Source organism: Dipodomys merriami, unplaced genomic scaffold (genome assembly GCF_024711535.1).
Source record: "Dipodomys merriami isolate MVZ:Mamm:240054 unplaced genomic scaffold, mDipMer1.0.p SCAF_23, whole genome shotgun sequence".
In the NCBI taxonomy this organism is placed as follows: Eukaryota; Metazoa; Chordata; class Mammalia; order Rodentia; family Heteromyidae; genus Dipodomys; species Dipodomys merriami.
In genome coordinates, this window is record NW_027203715.1 from 11,432,993 (window position 1) to 11,441,455 (window position 8,463).

An 8,463-nucleotide genomic window follows, 5' to 3' on the forward strand; every position below is an offset into this window, starting at 1 on the left:
TAAGCCTCACCCTCACCCTCAACCTAAACCTCAGCCTAACCCTAAACCTAACACTTATTGAAACCATAACCCGCACCCTCACCCTAATTCTAATCCTAAGCCTAACCAAAATTCTCACCCTAACCCTAAACCTAACCCTGTGCCTAATCCTCACACTAACCCTAACCCTAATCCTAAACCTAACCCTCACCCTCACCCTAACACTTACCCTCACCCTAACCCTAAGCCTAACCCTCATCTTAACCCTAACCCTAACCCTAACCCTCACCCTAACTTTAACCCTATCCCTAACCATCACCCAAACCCTAACCCTCACCCTCACCCTCAACCTCACCCTCACCCTCATCCTAAAACTCACCCTCACCCCAACCTAACCCTAACCATAACCCTAATCCTCACCCTCACCCTCACCCTCAACCTATTCCTTACCCTCATGCTAACCCTAAGCCTAACCTGAACCCTAACCCTCACCCTAACTCTAACCATATCCGTAAACCTCACCCTCACCCTAAACCTCATCGTAACCCTTACTGTCACCGTAAACCTAAACATAACCCTAAACCTAATCTTAACCAAATCCCTAAAACTCACCCTCACCCTAACCCTCACCATCACCTTAAACCTCTCTCTAACCCTAACCGCCACCCACACCCTAAAACTCACCCTAAGCCGAACCCTCACATTCACCCTAACCTTACCCTAAACCTCACCCTAACCCTAAACCTCACCCTAAACCTAACTCTAACCCTCACCCTCATACTAACTCTTGCCCTCACCTTAACCATCACCCTAACCCTAAAGCTCACCCTAACCCTCAGTCTCGCCCTATCCCTCACCCTAACCCTAACCCTAACGCTCACCCTAATGCTCAACCTCACCCTAAAACTCACCCTCACCATAAACATCACCCTAACCCTAACCCTCACCCTAACCCTAACCTTAATCCTCACATAACCCTAACCTTCACATTAAACCTCACCCTCACCCTAATCCTCACCCTAAACCTAACCCTAAGCCTTTACTAACATAAAACCCTCACCATCACCCTGACCCTCAACCTAGCCCTCACCCTCACCCAAGCCCTCACCCTAAAACTAACCCTAACCCTAACCCTCACCCTAAACCTCAACCCCAACATCAGCCTAACCCTAACCCTAAACCTAATCCTAAACGTAACCCTAACCCTCACACTCACCCTCACCCTAACCCTAATCCCAACACTAACACTAAAGCTAACACGAGCCCTCACCCCATCCGTAACACTAATCCTAACCGTAACCCTCACCCTAAACCTAATGCTAACCCTAAACCTAAACCTCACCTTAACGCTCACGCTAACCCTTACCCTCACCCTCAACCTCAAACTAACACTAATCCTAACCCTAACCCTAACCCTCACCCTAACCCTCACCCTAAACCTAACACTACGCCTCAGCTTAAACTTCACCCTAAACCTTACCGTAACCCCAATCCTCACAATATAGCTAAACCTAACCCTCACCCTCACCCAAAACCTCCCCCTCACCGTATCCCTAATGCTAACAAATAACCCTCAACCTCAACCTAAACCTCACCCTAACCCTTACTCTCACCTTAACCCTATCCCTCACCTTCACCCTAAGCTTAACCATAAACCTAACACTAATCCTCACACTAACCCTAACCCTCACCCTAAACCTAACCGTACATGTCACCCTAACGCTAACTTTAACCTAACCCTAAATCACAACCTAACCCTAACACTAAGCCTCACCCTAAACCTAAGCCTAACCTTAACCCTCACATTACACTCACCCTTACCCTTACCCTCCCCTGAACCCTAATTCTAACCCTCAGCCTAAATCTCATCCTAACCCTAACCCTAACCCTCACCCTAACCTTACCCCTAACCCTAACCCTAAACCTCACACTAACCCTAACCCTAACCCTAAACCTAACTGTAAACATCACTCTAACCCTAACCCTATCTCTAACCCTCACCCTATCCCTTACCCTAACCCTAAACCTCAAATTCACCCTAACCCTCACCGTCACCCTAAACCTCACTCTAACCCTAAACCTCAGCCACACCCTAATCCTCACCGTAACCCTAACCCTAACCCTAATCCTAACCCTTACCCTCACCCTAACCCTAACCCTAACCCTAAATCTAAACCTCACCCTAACCCTAAACCTAACACTATCCCTCACCCTAACCCTTACCCGCACCATCACACTAACCCTCACCCTAACCATAACCCTCATCCCAAACCTAATCCTAACCCTAACCCTCAACCTCACCCTAACCCTAACGGTAACCCTAACCCTCACCCTAATCATTACCTTAACCCTAATGCTATCCTTACCTCTCACCCTCACCCTAAATCTCACTCTAATCCTTACCCTCACCCTAACCCTAACCCTAACCCTAAAACTAAACCTCAACCTAACCCTCAAATTAACCCAAAACATAACCTAACCCTCACCCTATCGCTCACCCTAACCCTCACCCTAACCCTAACACTCACCTCACCCTAACCCTCAACCGAAAACTTTCTCTCACCCTAATCCTAACCCTAACCCTAAGCCTAACCCTCACAATAACCCTATCCCTCACACTAACCCTAACCCTAAACCTCAGCCAAACCCTTTTCCTAACCTTAACCCTAATCCTCAACCTAACCCTAAAACTAAACCTTATTCTCACCCTAACCCTAAACCTCACCCTCACCTTCACCCTCATCCTCAGCCTAACCCTAACCCTAACCCTAATCCTAACCTTAACCGTCACACTCACCCTAACCCTAACCCTAACCCTGATGCTATTCCTAACCCTCACCCTCAGCCTAACCCTCACTCTAATTCTTACTCTTACCCTAACCCTCACCCTAACCCTAAACCTAAACCTAACCCTCACCCTAACGGTCACCCTATCCCTCAACCTAAACCTAACGCTAACGCTAAATCTCACTTTCACCCTAATCCTCACACTAACCCATTTCCCCACAGCAACCCTAACCCTAACCCGCACATTAACGCTTACCTTCACCCTAACAGTAATCCTAAACTTCACCCTACCCCTCACCCTAACCCTAAACCTAACCCTCACCCTATGCTAACCCTAACCCTCACCTTCACCCTAACCCTCACCTAAACCCTCACCCTCACCCTTAGCCTAACCCTAACCCAAACCCTAAACCTGACCCTCACCCTAACCCTAAACCTCACCCTCACCCACACCCTCACCCTAAGCCTAACCCTAACCCAAACCTAATCCTAACCCTAACCCTCACACTCCCCCTCACCCTATCTCTAACCCTAATCCTAACGCTGACTTTCACCCTAACACGAACCCTATCCCTAACCCTCAACCTAACCCTAACCCTCACACTAACCCTAATCCTAAACCTCACCTTAACCCTAACCCTAACCCTAATTCTAATCCTCAACCTCAACCTAACCCTAACGTGAACCCCAACCCTCACCCTAACACTAACGCTGTCCCTAAACTGCACCCTCACCCTAGGCCTCATCCTAACCCTGACCCTCACCATAAACCTAACCCTAACCATAACCATAATCCTATCTCAACCCTAACCCTCACCCTCACCCTCACCCTCACCATCACCTTAACCCTATCCCTAAACCTAACTGTCACCCACACCCTAAAACTCACCCTCAACCGAACCCTCACCATCACCATAACCTTACCCTAAACCTCACCCTAATCCGAACCCTCATCCTAAACCTAAATCTAACACTCACCCTCATACTAAACCTAACCCTCACCTTAACCCTCACCCTAACCCTCACCCTAACCCTAAAGCTAACCCTAACAATCAATCTCACCCTAACCCTCACCCTAACCCTTATCCTCACACTAACCCTAACCCTAACCCTAACCCTCATATTAACCCTAACCCTCACCCTAACCCTAACCCTACCCCTCACCCTAGCACTCACCCTAACCATAACCTTAACCCTCACCTTCACCCTAACCCTCACCCTAACACTCATCCTCACCCTAAACATCATCCTAAACCTAACACTTGTAGGGAGCCGAGGCGAGACTCCGCCCACTCCCTTGCAGCTTTGAGGTAACCACCCCAGACTGTGCTTGGCGGGACGCCTGGGCTGTGCGCGTGCGCAAGCCAGGTAGAGTCCCCAGCCAATCCCATGACACCTGGTGACGGTGAAAGGCAGGCGACCAACAATAGAAAGACCCGTGTTCCTATTCCCTATATAAGTGGCCATGTTTCGGGTGCACACTCTCTTGCGCCCAAGCTCTCCTACAACTAAAAGGCTCTCCAATAAAGCGTGATCTGAGAAGACTCCTGGTGTGGTGGTCGTTTTTTCTCGCTGGTCGAGTAGACGGTCGCTACAAGTGGTGCCGAGACCCGGGAACGAACCAGGGACGGGACCCGCGCGAGAGGCCGAACCGGAGCCAGAACTCAACACGCGGAGAGGGGACGTCGGTAAATATCCCCCGGTATGCTGTTCAGTGTAGATTTAGATATTTATTGGTTGCTTGCATTGCTTCTTCCTTTGTGGCTTGTCTTTTTGATGGTGCGCACTTGCCTCGAGGAGGGAGGGTTTGATTTAATCCAGGAAGGATGCAAAGTACTAACACGGCATCAGGATAGTCTATCAGAGTCAGCATACAGTAAGGGGGAGGAAAATAGGCCTAAAAGACAAAGGGAAAAAAGACAAAAGGATCCTAAAGAATTAAAGCAAGAGGGACTGCAGCCCTCACAAAAGGAGAAGGGTTTTAGAGAGGAGGGGGTCTCAAGGAGACCCCCATGCCCTTCTTTAAAAGCAAACCGGTTCTCAGCCCTACATGTGGAAGGGCGGGACCAAGAATATAGTAATCTTGTGAGTGACTCAGAGGAAGAAATGTTAGAGGAGGAGGGAGAGCAGCTCGATCCAGCTGATAGTGAAGAGTTAGAAGAGGCTGCGGCAGAGCACGAGGCAGACAGATATGGGGGGTGGCGCCCCCTAGGGGTGGGAGTACCGCAGCAGCCAGGAAGAGGAAACGGAGCTGGCCCTCACCCATCGGCACCCCCGCCGTGCCCGCCGGCAGGGAAGAGTCACTTTATAAAAGAAAACACCTGGTCGCGATTAGCAGCTGCTTTCCCAGTCTTTGAAAATCCCATTACTAATGAAAGAATTCTTGAGCCGGTTTCCTACTCCCAGTTAAAAGATTTAGTTGAGGCAGTCCGGACTTATGGGGTGACGGCTAATTATACCACTGCCTTGCTTCGAAGGCTAACTATTAATGCTATGATTCTGTGGGAGCAAAAACTGTTCAATATTTTCCTGAATTAGTGGCTAAACAGGCAATTTTGGTCTGAAAAAAAAAAGAGAAAAAAAAAGAGAAAAAAAAGGCAATTTTGGGTATAAAGTATTGTTTAATGCATTTTGCATTAATTATTCCATACACCCGTGAGCAAGTTGAAATTTTAGCAGCCACAGTGGATATGTGGGCAATTCTTGTTTGCTCATTTCCAAATGTAATTGATAATCATTATCCTAAGCATCCTCTGCTTGCCATAGTTAACAAAAATTTAGTGTATTTTCCTGTTGTCACTTCAAAGGAGCCCTTGGCTGATGCTCTAACCATCTTTACGGATGGATCAAAATCTGGACAAGGTGCCTTTTTTGTTCAAGGACACAAACAGCCGGTGGTTTTTAATTTTCGGCCGAATGTCCCACAGGCTGTTGAATGTTTAATTGTGCTTGAAGTTTTTAAAAGATTTGATCAACCTTTTAATTTATTTTCTGATTCATTATATGTTGTAAATGCTGTTGCTTCTCTTGAAGTTGCTGCTTCAGTTAAGCAGGCCAGTACAATTTCTAATGTTTTGTTACAGATTCAATCCCTTATCTTAAACAGAAAACATCCTTTTTATATTGGACATATTCGTGCCCACTCTATGTTGCCGGGCCCGATGGACCAGGCAACTCGGGCTATGGCTCTGGTTGCTGCTGATCCTGTAGAATTGGCAAAAGACTTTCATAGATTGTATCATGTACCTGCTAATACCCTTAGGAAAAGATATAATTTGTCCAGGCATGTGGCAAGAGATATTGTTAAAGCCTGTAAATCTTGTGTTACCTTTCTTCATCCTCCCCATGTGGGGATAAACCCCAGGGGGTTGAGACCAAAAGCCCTATGGCAAATGGATGTTACTCATCTGACGGAATTTGGTAAGTTGAAATATTTACATGTGTCTGTGGACACCTTTTCTGGTGTCATTCATGCCACACCTTTGGCAGGAGAAAAGGTGTCTCACGTCAAAATACACTGCTTAGAAGCTTGGGCAGCTTGGGGAAAGCCCCTTAGACTTAAGACGGATAATGGCCCTGCTTATACTTCCCATGGTTTTCGCGCCTTTTGTGCACAAATGCAGGTTCCCCACACCACCGGATTGCCCTACAATCCTCAAGGACAAGGTATAGTGGAAAGAGCTAATCGAAGCATAAAAGAAATGCTTCAAAAGCAAAAAGGGGGAATTGCTGAGTCCGCGTCCCCCAGGGAAATACTTTCTGTTGCGCTCTTTACCCTTAATTTTTTAATTCTAAATGACAACGATCAGTCTGCCGCAGATCGGCATATGACAAGAGACTCCATGGATACTAAAGACATGGTTATGTGGAAGGATGTTATTAATAATAAATGGTATGGACCGGATCCGGTAATAACGAGATCCAGGGGAGCTGTTTGTGTTTTTCCTCAGAGTCAAGAAGTACCTCACTGGGTGCCAACGAGACTGACCAGGCCGGTGGAGACTGCAGAAAAACCCCCTTTTGAAGATGCCATCCACTCGTCTCTTGATACAGCTGATCTTCCTGCTGTTAGCAACAGTGCTAATAGCAATCCCTGTGATAGCTAAACCGATGATGCTGTGGGCTGTTACAATTTACTGACTGGATTGCCTCTGCGGTGTCCTTTTCCAAAGAGCGGGTGGGAGTCGGAATGTTTTTAGCCTGCTGCTTGGGAGGATGCGTGGTCTGCCTATGGTTGGTCTGTCGCCTTCGAGCCCAAACCAGAAGGGACAAGGTTGTTATCTTGCAAGCATTAGCCGCTTTGGAGAGTGGATCCTCACCCCAGATCGGGCTGTCGGCCCTAAGAGGCAGTTAAGCCTTACCATTCTGCATAGCCTTAGCACCCCGAGGGATCAGGGGATCCCATTGCACCGGGACAGGTATGCAATTTGCAATTTGGGACAGGGTGCAAGGCAAGTGCACTGCACTTGAGGAGATGGTTCTCATCTCCTCAAAAGAGCATGCTGGGTTGCAAGTGGGTTGATGCCCAAGATCCCACCTCTGCAAAAAAGGCATCGGACGGGCCTGGTCATCACTGGGGAAGGCGCCCCTCAGGCGAAGGCCAGTGCAAGGTCCTCTCATTAATGTCTTAGACAGAGGCCCAACCTCTACTCTTACCTGTTGCCATAAAACAAAGAAGGGGGAACTGTAGGGAGCCGAGGCGAGACTCCGCCCACTCCCTTGCAGCTTTGAGGTAACCACCCCAGACTGTGCTTGGCGGGACGCCTGGGCTGTGCGCGTGCGCGAGCCAGGTAGAGACCCAGCCAATCCCATGACACCTGGTGACGGTGAAAGGCAGGCGACCAACAATTGAAAGACCCGTGTTCCTATTCCCTATATAAGTGGCCATGTTTCGGGTGCACGCTCTCTCGCGCCCAAGCTCTCCTACAACTAAAAGGCTCTCCAATAAAGCGTGATCTGAGAAGACTCCTGGTGTGGTGGTCGTTTTTTTCTCGCTGGTCGAGTAGACGGTCGCTACAAACACACACCCTAACCCTAACCCTAATCCTCACCCTAACCCTAACCCTCACCTTAAATCTCACTCTCAACCTGATCCTCACCCTAACACTAACCCTAAGCCTTTCCTAACCAAAACCTCATCCTCACCCTAACACTCACAGTAACCCTCAACCTCAACCTAGCCCTCACCCTAAAACTAACCATAAACCTAACCCTCACCCTCAACCTCACCCCCACCCTCAACCTACCCCTACCCTTAACCCTAACCCTCAACCTAACCCTAACCCTAATGCTAACCCTCAACCTCAAACTCACCCTAACCCTCACCCTAACCCTTACCCTCAACCTCAACCTCAACCTAACTGTAACACTAACCCTAACCCTAAACCTAACCCTCACCGTAACCCTCACCCTAACACTCAGGCTAACCCTAACCCTCACTCTCACCCTAACCCTCACCCTCACTCTTACCCTCACCCTAACCCTAACCTTCACACTAACCCTCACACTAAACCTAACCCTCACCCTAATCCTAAACTTAACCCTAGACCTCAACCTCACCCTAGTCCTCACCCTAAACCTAAACCTAAAACTAACCATAACCCTAAAACTAAACCTAACTCTCACCCTCACCCTCGCTCTCACCATCACCCTCACACTAACCCTCACACTCACCCTCACCTTAACCCTAAACATAAC